This window comes from Megalobrama amblycephala, linkage group LG6 (assembly GCF_018812025.1).
Source record: "Megalobrama amblycephala isolate DHTTF-2021 linkage group LG6, ASM1881202v1, whole genome shotgun sequence".
NCBI lineage: Eukaryota > Metazoa > Chordata > Actinopteri > Cypriniformes > Xenocyprididae > Megalobrama > Megalobrama amblycephala.
In genome coordinates this window covers 6628969-6641112 of record NC_063049.1, presented here as the reverse complement: position 1 = coordinate 6641112, position 12144 = coordinate 6628969, and positions in this window count along the sequence as shown.

The window sequence follows — 12144 nt, the reverse complement described above, 5'->3', positions numbered from 1 at the left end:
GCATTGAAAATTGAATTTACCTCGGCATAGTTAAATAATTAGAGTTCTGTACATGGAAATGACATACAGTGAGTCTCAAACACCATTGTTTCCTCCTTCATATGTACATTTGATTTGTGCAAAAGACCTCTGAAGAACAAGCGAATCTCAACATAACGCCGACTGTGACGCAACAGTCGGGATCATTAATATGTACGCCCCCAATATTTGCATATGCCAGCTCATGTTCAAGCATTAGACAAGGGCAGCAAGTATTAACGTCTGGAGCAGCACAGCCGAATCATCAGACTTTATGCAGGTAAGCAAGCAAGGACAATAGCGAAAAATGGCAGATGGAGCAATAATAACTGACATGATATCATGATATTTTTAGTGATATTTGTAAATTGTCTTTCTAAATGTTTTGTTAGCATGTTGCTAATGTACTGTTAAATGTGGTTAAAGCTACCATTGTTTCTTACTGTATTCACAGAGACAAGAGGCGTCGTTATTTTCATTTAAACACTTGCAGTCTGTATAATTCATAAACACAAATTCATTCTTTATAAATCTCCAACAGTGTGTAATGTTAGCTTTAGCCACAGCATACTATCAAACTCATTCAGAATCAAATGTAAACATCCAAATAAATACTATACTCACATGATCTGATATGCTGCATGATGAAAAGTTTGTAAAGATCCATTTTCAGGGTTATATTAGCTGTGTGAACTTTGTTTATGCAATGTATTATAGAGTAGCGAGCTTGGGGGCGGGGAGCGCGAGCATTTAAAGGGGCCGTGCGCTGAATTGGCACATTTCTAATTATGCTCCAAAATAGGCAGCTTCAAAAAAATCTATGGGGTATTTTAAGCTGAAACTTCACAGACACATTCAGGGGACACCTTAGACTTATATTACATCTTGTGAAAAAGCGTTCTATGGCACCTTTAACCTCCTTTCTGAAACGGGCCCCTGGTGAGCAAGATTGTTGGCTTAGCATTTGTCCTGTCGTGCTTTTAAACACTGCCGGCAGACAGGATTAGCAGCGAAGGCCGTGACGTCCCATATAGGTGAGCCTAAGTAATTGGCAGAAGGAGGGAGAGAAAAATACAGAGGCACACAACTACCCTTAACCCATTTAAGCCCACTGGCAACTGCAAAAGCAAACAATCAAATAAAGGATTTCAAGAAAAAAAAAAAAAAAATTTATTCACTTCCTTCGTGTCACATGAGGCTGTCAAATTCCTACCCCTACTTCTAGGTGTTACAATAGCTGATGTATAAAGCACACGACGAGGAGATCTAGTCAAAACAAGTCTTTTACTAGATAATCCACAGGAGAGTACAGGAACAGGCAGGAACATACACCAACATAAACACGAACGATACTGGACAACACATGACTGAAAACACAGGGCTTATATACATGGGATAACAAGGTGGGTGATGGAACACAGCTGGTGGTGATAATGAGGTGATCAGTAACTAAGGGAACAGACTAGTGGCGGGAAATGACACAACACAAGTCCAAAACAGAGTGCACATGTAACACTTGGAAGCATGGTGAAGGCAAACCCTCTCAAAGAAAGGTAATTTTCAATTATTTTTGTTGACACATATATATACAAAATCATGAAAGTCTCTAGAATCATCCAAACAAAACAAACCTTACAAGAGATCTATAGTTTTTTGTATACTTAGTCAAAGGTCCAAGCGGCAACTATAGTTGCGGGTGGGCAAATGACTTGTAAGTACATATATCTTGGGGAAATGGGGTATACTGTGTTAATAGGTTAATTTGACGGGGAATAAATCTGTCAGTAGGAGATGACAGAGCAGTCTTTCCACAGCTCTTCTGCCCTACCCTGTGTCTGCTGTAGCCATGGGGGGATGGGCTTTCCAGTTTTCAAGTGACAGCAGCAGTTTCCAAACTTCAGTCAGTCACACAAAAGGAAGAATGGAAAGATAAAGAGTTGAAGCATTTTATTAATTGCTGTAGATTATCTTTTTCCTCCTTTTATGATATTATGTCTTGTAAGTGGCAAAATATTAAGGCCCCTTCATCCAGTTTGGATGCGTTTCATTCTAATTGGTCAAGGACTTCCCAAACCAATAGCCATCCCGTATAGTTGAGCCTACGAAATTGACAGAAAGAGGGAGAGAGAGAGAAAAAACAGAGGCACACAACTACCAGGATGTAACACACAGGCAAACAGGGAAATACAGGGTGACAAGCAGAAGATCAAGACCATGACATGGAAACCAGAAATACCGCACATAAATGCAGTGTAACACCAACAAGACTTTGCAATGAGTGAATGAACACACAGGGTTTAAAAAGGCAAACATAAACAAGAATATTACAAACAGGTGGCAGTAATCAGAACTTGATGAATCCAGGCAATGGGTTATCATAGCTACAATGAGTTGAATAATTGTATTTTCATACTTTATTAATGATCAATTTATCATTTCTAAATTAATTATTACATTATTCACAAACCAGTTATTTAGGAGTTGTCAGTGCTTCATAAGATCATTTAGGGAGTGTAAATAAATGATTAATAAAATATTTAAATGTACATTTATGCATATTATTTATACATATAGTAATAGTTACTTAGTGTGTTAATAAATGCTTTATTAACACATTCCTAGTGTCAAAACTACCTCAGTGCTAACTTTAAAACATTAGAGAACAGCAGTGCAGAAGATCATTGAATCTTTAAATGTAATTTATAAAAGCTTTACGAGGCATAAATAGTCCTCACTTTAGATAAGCTCACAAAAGTAGTTAATTTATCGCTTCTAAATGTTTTGTAATTACCTGAATTAATCATGAATTGCAGTAGGAATATGTTAATAAAGAGTTTATTACACTGAGTAACTATTACTATATGTCTAAATAAGATGTATAAATGTACATTTAAATAGTTTATGAATCATTTACTTACACTTCCTAAATGAAACATGACGGGAGCCAACATGCCATATGTTTTTTCATTTTGGTTTATCTCCATCAGATCGGCTAGATGCACAGAATGTGGGAAAACAATTAAAGACACCAGAACAACATCATCAAATTTTATGAGACATTGTATCCACAAAGGTTAGTCACATTAACTCACACAGCTAGCTATTATACTGTGGTGTAGCTGCATGGCTCATTTGGATTGCCAGCCTGTTAAAATATGAACAACAAAAAAAAAAAATCTAGCCTTTAAACCTAGCACTACGTTTTAAAACATTTTTTCGTATTATATGCAGCTTTTCTTTTTTAATGTGTGTCCATAAGAGAGAGAGATAGAAAGAGATGTTAATCCATTTATTACTTAAAACTCATATTTTAACATATCGCAATCAGCATACGTACAGTTTTCTATTGATTTAAACATTCCAAGGTTTGATATTTTCTGATAATGAAAACACAATGTTGTGCTTTTTGTAAAATAAAGAAAACTAACATGATGCGTGATCTCTCCTCTCCCTCTGAACGAAGTCCAATCTGATAGTTCTCAGAAAATGAACTGTAACTTATGAATACTAATGACAAAAAAATGACACTTATGTCTAAAGAAACGATGAAATGTCAGGTTTTAAATCATGCAAGTCAAATCGAAAACAAACATTCTGTGTTTATGTAATCTGTATGAAAAGAGAGCCATGTCAGAAGTCCGAGATTCAGCTCATTACCCGCTAATGCGGCCACGCCCACGCCCACGCCCACGGAGCCAGCGCTATTCAGACGCAAATTCAGAGGCAATACATGTATACATTGTCTCAATCGTGTATTTATTGTCTTGAAAAGTGTTTATTTGGATGTTACAGCCATGGTTAGCGATCTCTAGAAGACATGCCATTAGTTCCTAGTTCCTTTTCTTCTTTATATGAATTTGTGGCCTAAAGGTGTACAGAGCGCCCTCCGGCTGCAAGTATGAATTGAAAACACAGTATCCAGCACTCATAGTGATGACAATAAATATTACTTCTCAGTATAGAAAATTGACATAAATATATAAGAATCCATCAATATTTCTCCAAATGTGCATGCTTTTAAGCTAAAAGCCTATATGAAATGCTATAGAGATAACATAATTGTTCAGACACTTTGCATCACAGAAATACATTATATTTTAAAGAATATAATAGAATACCATTATTTTAAATTGTAATAATATTTCACAGTATTGTTGTTTATGATGAGCTGAGACATTATTACAGAGGGATTTTTTCACAGCCTACCTGACTGAAAGGCCTCATTAATATGCAAGTCATTTCAGGTCATTATTATGTGATTCTTTTGTCTTCTCAGGTGTAAATGGCCCATTATTCATGATGATTCACGCCTCCACGCATACTGTGTTTCTTGACAAAAAGTGTCTTACAAAAACTAAATCAATATATTGTTTTATATGTAGGCAGCATAATTTTGACATAATTCTGAAGCAAAAACTCTAGTCTACAACCTCCAATACCCAGAAGTCTTGTGAACACAGATTTAATATACTTTTTTGGCCTTATTTCAGTGACTTAAGTTTTTTTATTTTTTTAATAACCACGCATAAACATTATTCCTTCAAAAATACAAACATGTACATACATGTTCCTCACATATTATTGTAGCCTAGTTTGTGCTGAATACAGTGTAATGACACTTTTGTCATTTATATGTTTATGAACAAGTGAAAAAAGCACAAATGTCAGGGCATGTCAAAACTTCTCCAAGCCCCGAATCAGCCTCAGACTCCAGAGGGTTAAACAAGGCAAGCACAGTAATGGTATATGGATTCAGCACAGCGTTGTGGTAGCTTTTCATTGAGTAGGAACACGACATGAATTTAAATAAAAAGTCATAGCAGAGGATGGTTTCAATCCATCGATCACGCCCAGCACGCTTCCGCTGCGCCACTCTGCTTTAGACCACCCCAGATGGGACTTGAATCCACAATCCCTGGCTTAGGAGGCTAGTGCGTTATCCATTAGGCCACTTGGGCTGCTAGATCAAGTGCTCACGTACCAACATTACTTATGCTTCAGTGACAACAATTGGCCCTGTAATTAAACAAGGCAAGCACAGTAATGGTATATGGAATCAGCTCAGCGTTGTGGTAGCTTTTCATTGAGTAGGAACAGGACATGTATATAATGTATAGGACATGTATAGTGCTCACATGCCAACATTACTTATGCTTCAGTGACAACAATAGGCCCGGTAATTAACTCCCTGAGGTCCAAAAACGCGCTGGCGCGTTTTGCAGGATTTTTTTCACATTGCAGCAAAACAGACTTAAAATACGCCGTCATTTCTTGTCATAGAGACATAAGTTATATATCAATTGAAACTATAGAATATCTTCTTTTATTTGTGTACACTCAGAGTAAATGATTGACGTCAATAACAACAATTGAGGAGTTGTTTCATGGACTTACCTTTCCAGCGCTTCACATCATCTTCACTTGGATTATCACTTCTGTTGACTTTGTATATACACCAGTGGACACTTTCACATTGGGACTTTCAGCACACTACTAGGACTCTTAAGGACTGTTTTAGGGTATGGTGCAAATGGACTCCTTGCTTTTAAACAGCCTAAGTTATTCTAGTTTTATTGTGTTGTTTTAAGTTCCATGTGGAAATTGTTAATACACTTTATTTATCTACTTTATTTCTGTCATCTGTCTCATCTTTTTAAACACTCATAACCTCTCACACAGTTTAATCTGACCCCATTTTAATTCATGTAAAATCGACCAATTGGGCCGATCGTTACATAATAATAAAATACTGTGCCATTGACTTTAGAGCAGGTTTTTGTTGGTCAATGGCGCAGTCATTTTCAGTTGCCTCAAAATAGCAACACACCAACAATGTGCCTGAACACACTCGTTTTCAGACCAGCACACCCATGGGTGAACAGATGGCCACGAGTGCATCTATTATTTAAACAACGTGGTGCTGGACGTTAAAATGATAACTGCGTCGGGCTGAAACTAGAAAAAAAAACACTTGCCTGGTGTCGCATTACGCTGGGTGTATGATAGGGCCTCAAATTTTGTAAGTATCATCTAGAGACACTGATGACAAAAAGTTGTTAAAAGAATTTGGATTCATAAAATGGTTTAGAAGATATAGTTTAATAAGTGTATGGAGCCATGGCTCCAAAATGAATGGGCTTATATCTTCTAAACGGTTTGACTAATTAAAATTATTTCGATAACTTTTTGTCATAAATGTCTATAGATGATGCATGCAAAATTTGAATCATGTGTGAATCAGTCAGGTGGTTTAGGAGTTAGAAAAATAAATTTTGCCAACTCAAAATGGTCAACTGACTACAACATGTTGTAATATTGTTGTCCACCAGAGGGAACCACAGGATAAGATAGTTTCTATCAGTTTGTATGTATGAATCCAAATCTCACAAAACTTGGACAACAAGACATTCTGAGGAAACATGCAGAGTTTCATGAACTTCTGATGCTCTGAGCGCTAACAGCAATATTTAAATATTAGCCCTTTATTATATTAATGGGATTCTGAGATGAAGGTCATAATACTAATATTGTCCACCAGAGGGAGCCACAGGATAACAAATATTTTTAGATCTCATAGTTTAAAGTTTGTGTAAATGGTTCAATAGATTGGCTTGACTATAAATTCATTTTAGATTCATAAAGTTTAATAAAGCCCAAAACTGTGTAATGCTTATCAATCATTTCGTTTTTATGTTGGTTGTCATAGTTTCTGAGAATGTTCTTGTTTTTCGACATGGTTTCTGATTAGTTAATTGATTAGTTTCACCTGTGTCTAGTTTAGTGCCTCATTTTGTATTTATACCCAGTTTAGTTCAGTTCTTTGGTGTTGCTTATTGAATGGTTGGTGTGTAGTGCTCCTTTTCTGGGCAAGAGATTTTTTTATTGTGTTGAGTAAAAGAAGGACTGTTGCATTTTTATCCAAGAATCATGTTTTTCTTTCTTCTGTCACTGACCCATGACATTTATATATCCAAATAATATTGAAAATCCTAATAAAATCTTCAAACGATTTATCCTCTGAGTGTCATGGTGTTGCTGGAGTTCATCCCAACATCTCGGGCCACAGACAGAAATATATTAAATTATTAAAATAATTTTTGCAGGCTGAAATGAGATGGACCACAAGTTACGCGGGGTTAGTTGTAACACACGTGGTTTAAATAATTCCACACACACTAGCATGAAGAAACTTAGCGCATTTACTAGTTGCCATATCGACAATAAATAAAGAAAAAAAATGCACCAAAATTCAAATATCTTTGGAAGATATCATGTCCATTTACAACAACATTTATTTAATAGCAAAAGTAATTTTCGTACTTAAGATAATTTTTCATCTATATTTTTTGTTTTTATTTAAAATTAGACAAATCTGATATTATTTTAATCTCCAATCTGTTGTTTAGTTTGGATAGTCCTTTAATGTTTCACTAACTATCAGAAGACACTAACCAGGTTTAAAGTCAAGTTGCGCAGATAGGGTTCATTGTAACACTGCGTTACCATGTGCCCCGCTATTAGAGCTATGCTATTCTATACAGTTACGATACAACTGGCATAATAAACTTTTATGAATTTCTTTTGATAAACTATGGAAAAAAAGGTCAATAAAGACTGAGAGGAAGAACCTGAACATCCAGAAAATATTATTTCAATAAATGTTCAGCATTTGTACTGTCTCGTCTATTTCTCTCATGTTCTGTGAGAGCTGTGAGTGGAGGGAGAGGAGTGTTGAGTTCAGCTCTGTGTTTTTCTGAATGTCTGAATATGTTTCTTCATGTGTATTGTAAGTGTATTGTTTTGACCAGTGCTGTATAGCTGTGTTTTGCAGAGTGTTCATTGTCAAACTACAAAATTATTTAAATTTGAATTTCTAAAAAAATGCTATTATTTTATATGAAAAAAATAATTATTATCTTTTATTGACAAAATATTTTAGTTTGTCATGTATATTTTTTTTAATTAAGTCATATAAAATTTTTAGCTATCATATGATCATGTTACGATGTGCCCCATCAAATGTTACAGTGTGCCCCACCTATGGGGCATGTTGTCACATTTCACTTCTCTTCTTTCGGGGTTAATAAAGAAAAAAGTATACACTGTATTAATGAAACAAAGCCAAATATTTGAACCAGATGTTGAAATTAATGTGAAAGAAAATAAATTCTCTGAACCCTAAGTAGATTTACACAAACTGAGAAAGTCAAAAAGCGTTAGGTTGTGCCCTGCTCTCCCCTACGCATCACAGGGAATACACCCTTATGAGTGAGAATGAACTCATCTGCCAGGACAGCAGCTTGTGACAAGGAATTAACTTTCTGTTCATTTAGATACACAATGACACGCTCAGGAAAACATCCTTTGAATTCCTCGAGCAGAATTCATTCTTTTAAAGAATCAAAATCATCAGCTTTACTTGCATTGTGGCATTTGTCAAACAGAATGAACTTCTCTCTTGCAAATTCTACAAATGTCTGGGAAGAATTCTTCCTATGGCCTCTAAAACTTTGCCGATACGCCTCTGGAACAAGTCCAGAAGCCCATAAGATTGCTGTTTTTACAGACTCATACTTCAAACTGTCTTCTAATGAAAGAGTCAAAAAAAAAAAAAACCTTTCCCAACCAATTGACATTGCAATAAAAGAGCCCAAATCTCTTTCGGCCAACAAAGGGACGTAGCAATGCGCTCGAAGGCACTGAAATAAGAATCCACTTCTGACTCCCTAAATTGTGGAACTAACGTAATATGCTTACTCACATCGAATGACTCGGTTACTGCTGGTGGAGTGGAAACAGGATAAACAGAGGGGGTGGAGTCACGAGGGAGACCTGGTTGTGCAGCTGAACCCCCCACAATATGCATTGCCTCAAGCTCTAGCTGTCGCATTTTTACCTGTTTCTCCTCCTTGATCTCTAGTGTACGAATTTGTAACCGCAAATCCAACTCACCCTGCCGTCTCTGCGCTTTCTTTTAAATAGACTCGAAAATTATGTTGGCATTAGTGGAATAGCACTGTCATGGTTCAAATCATACTTATCTGACCGTTATCAGTTTGTAGTAGTAAATGAAGAGATGTCATATTGATCACAAGTTCAATATGGAGTACCTCAAGGCTCAGTACTAGGACCGTTGCTTTTCACTCTGTACATGCTACCCTTGGGAGATATCATTAGGAAGCATGCCGTTAGTTTTCACTGTTGCGCTGATGATACTCAGCTCTATATTTCTTCGCGCCCTGACGAAACTTACCAATTCACAAAATTAACGGAATGCATAGCTGATATAAAAAATTGGGATGACCAGTAATTTCCTACTACTAAATTCAGAAAAAACAGAGAAGTCCCAACAGTGAAGCATGGTGGTGGCAGCATCATGCTGTGGGGGTGTTTTTCAGCTGCAGGGACAGGACGACTGGTTGCAATCGAGGGAAAGATGAATGCGGCCAAGTACAGGGATATCCTGGACGAAAACCTTCTCCAGAGTGCTCAGGACCTCAGACTGGGCCGAAGGTTTACCTTCCAACAAGACAATGACCCTAAGCACACAGCTAAAATAATGAAGGAGTGGCTTCACAACAACTCCGTGACTGTTCTTGAATGGCCCAGCCAGAGCCCTGACTTAAACCCAATTGAGCATCTCTGGAGAGACCTAAAAATGGCTGTCCACCAACGTTTACCATCCAACCTGACAGAACTGGATAGGATCTGCAAGGAGGAATGGCAGAGGATCCCCAAATCCAGGTGTGAAAAACTTGTTGCATCTTTCCCAAAAAGACTCATGGCTGTATTAGATCAAAAGGGTGCTTCTACTAAATACTGAGCAAAGGGTCTGAATACTTAGGACCATGTGATATTTCAGTTTTTCTTTTTTAATAAATCTGCAAAAAAGGGCAACAATTCTGTTTTTTTCTGTCAATATAGGGTGCTGTGTGTACATTAATGAGGAAAAAAATGAACTTAAATGATTTTAGCAAATGGCTGCAATATAACAAAGAGTGAAAAATTTAAGGGGGTCTGAATACTTTCTGTACCCACTGTATGTACAGAGAAACCATGAGTCAAAACAAGATCCAGGCTTAAATTGTGTGTGGGGCAAGATTCAGATTGTACAAAATTAAGTGCATAATTCGGGTAGATGGGACTGTTGTGTGTGGTTTGCCATTGGACTTGTTAAATAGTGCCTAGTTTGTTTGTTTTACTCTGTCTTATGTTTTAACAGTGTGCTTTGTAAAAATTGGTCTATGACAAACCAAGTATTTTAAGCTTGCAAACCAGTGCAAATGATTTGCTGTATCAAGTGCAAAATGGCTCATACAGTAGCTTTGTTAACCACCACGCAAACCATGAAAATGCGTAGGGCCCTACAGACTCCCCTGCTGGCCAAAAGCAGTTAACTGAACTGATTGAATTGACTCCCTTTGACATAATTTATTACTGGGCAGTCTGAATAAGTGGAAAGAAACAACCATGAACCACACATATCAAAGTGGAGCTGAAAAAAAGAAAGAAAATAAAAAGATAAATCCAATACTGAAAGTTTACCAAAGCTTACAATTTCTTTTCACCGAAAAATCTAAATGAAACTTCCGATGAGGCAGAAGGCCCAGCCAGGTCACACTGCATTGACACCATACAAGAGACACTTTATTACAGTTCATCAGAGTTTATTTACAGATATAAAGTTTACCAGTTTATTAAGCACCACCCGAAAAGGCATAATGTCTTTATATATTTGTTTACTGTTAGTTGTAACGAGTGTTGCTGTGTACTGTATGTTGATGATAATGCAAGGCAGAAGAGAGAGTTTATGGATAATATTTTAATGCACACTTGCACTGTGTTTTATTAAGATCTTACAGTGATTTTCTAGAGTGAAAACGGACGCTTTATCTTTTGTGTGAAGTACAATAAACGTCATAAAACTCATTAGCAAATTGGCCATCATTCAGACGGTACAGCAGGCTTGTACTAATATAGTGGATAAAAACAAGAAAACAAGAAAAGTTATAACAACAACAACAACAAAATTTTATTTCGGTCCTTGCAGTCAATTATTCATAAGAAAAATATACATAATAACTGAAAAAGGTGTAGGCTGAAGCCACTGCTTATTATGCCTACCCTTTATACATATATATCAAATAAACGTCACTTTTTTTTCCACCTGGACTTGATTACTACAAGATAACACAAGACATTTTCCAAAAATATACATTGATAATTTCAAAAATACACATTTCAAATAATAATACAATAGATTAAATATTACATACTCAAATATTTCATATTAAATTATATAATTATTTACAAATAATACAAATAATAAATTATTTACAATAATTTACAAAGTTACACAATTTTAATTAATTGTCACAATTATTCCATAAGTTTACTCCTTTGACAGATATACTTCTACTTTTTATATTAGTTCTTGCCCTTATTTTGTTAAACATACATAATCATCTTAATTTATACTGACTTTCTCTTATTGTGAAAAGCCTTTGGATACAATTTGGAAGTAAATTATTGGGTGTCATGTCCGGGGCTCTGTAATCTTGCACTTGAACAGTTTCAAGCAGTTCAGCATTGACTGAGCACGGTCTTGAGAAAGATGTGTTGCCATGGCCAACTCCACACTGGGAAAAGAGATGCTCTGCACAGGCGGAGAGCTTGCTCATTTCCCAGTTGACCCAAAGTCCAAATCAGGCTAGGTGCTGAAGGACCAGGTCCCTGTATTCGCTTATTGACTCCCGAGACTAAGCTAAATTAGCCAGTCATCGAGGTAGTTGAGTATGGGAATGCCCATTTCCAAGAAAGGGACACCCCGTAAGGGAGGACCATGTAGAATGCACTCCTCCATGTTGGGATGAGGCTCGCCCACAGTCCTGGAGTAAAAAGATTCACACTTCTCCATCCATGGGTCACCCGTCTCAGGGTCACTTCAAAGCCTTATGATGGTTCTTAGTGGTCTGTTGACGGCCAAACTGTGTCACCTGTTTGCGAGCTGACAGCTGGGGTCTGGCCGAGGTGCCTGAGTTAAACTCCATAATGAGAAAAGAGATTCTCTGCACAGGGGAGTGTTTGCTCTTTTCCCAGTTTATGCTCCAATGTTTGACACGGACA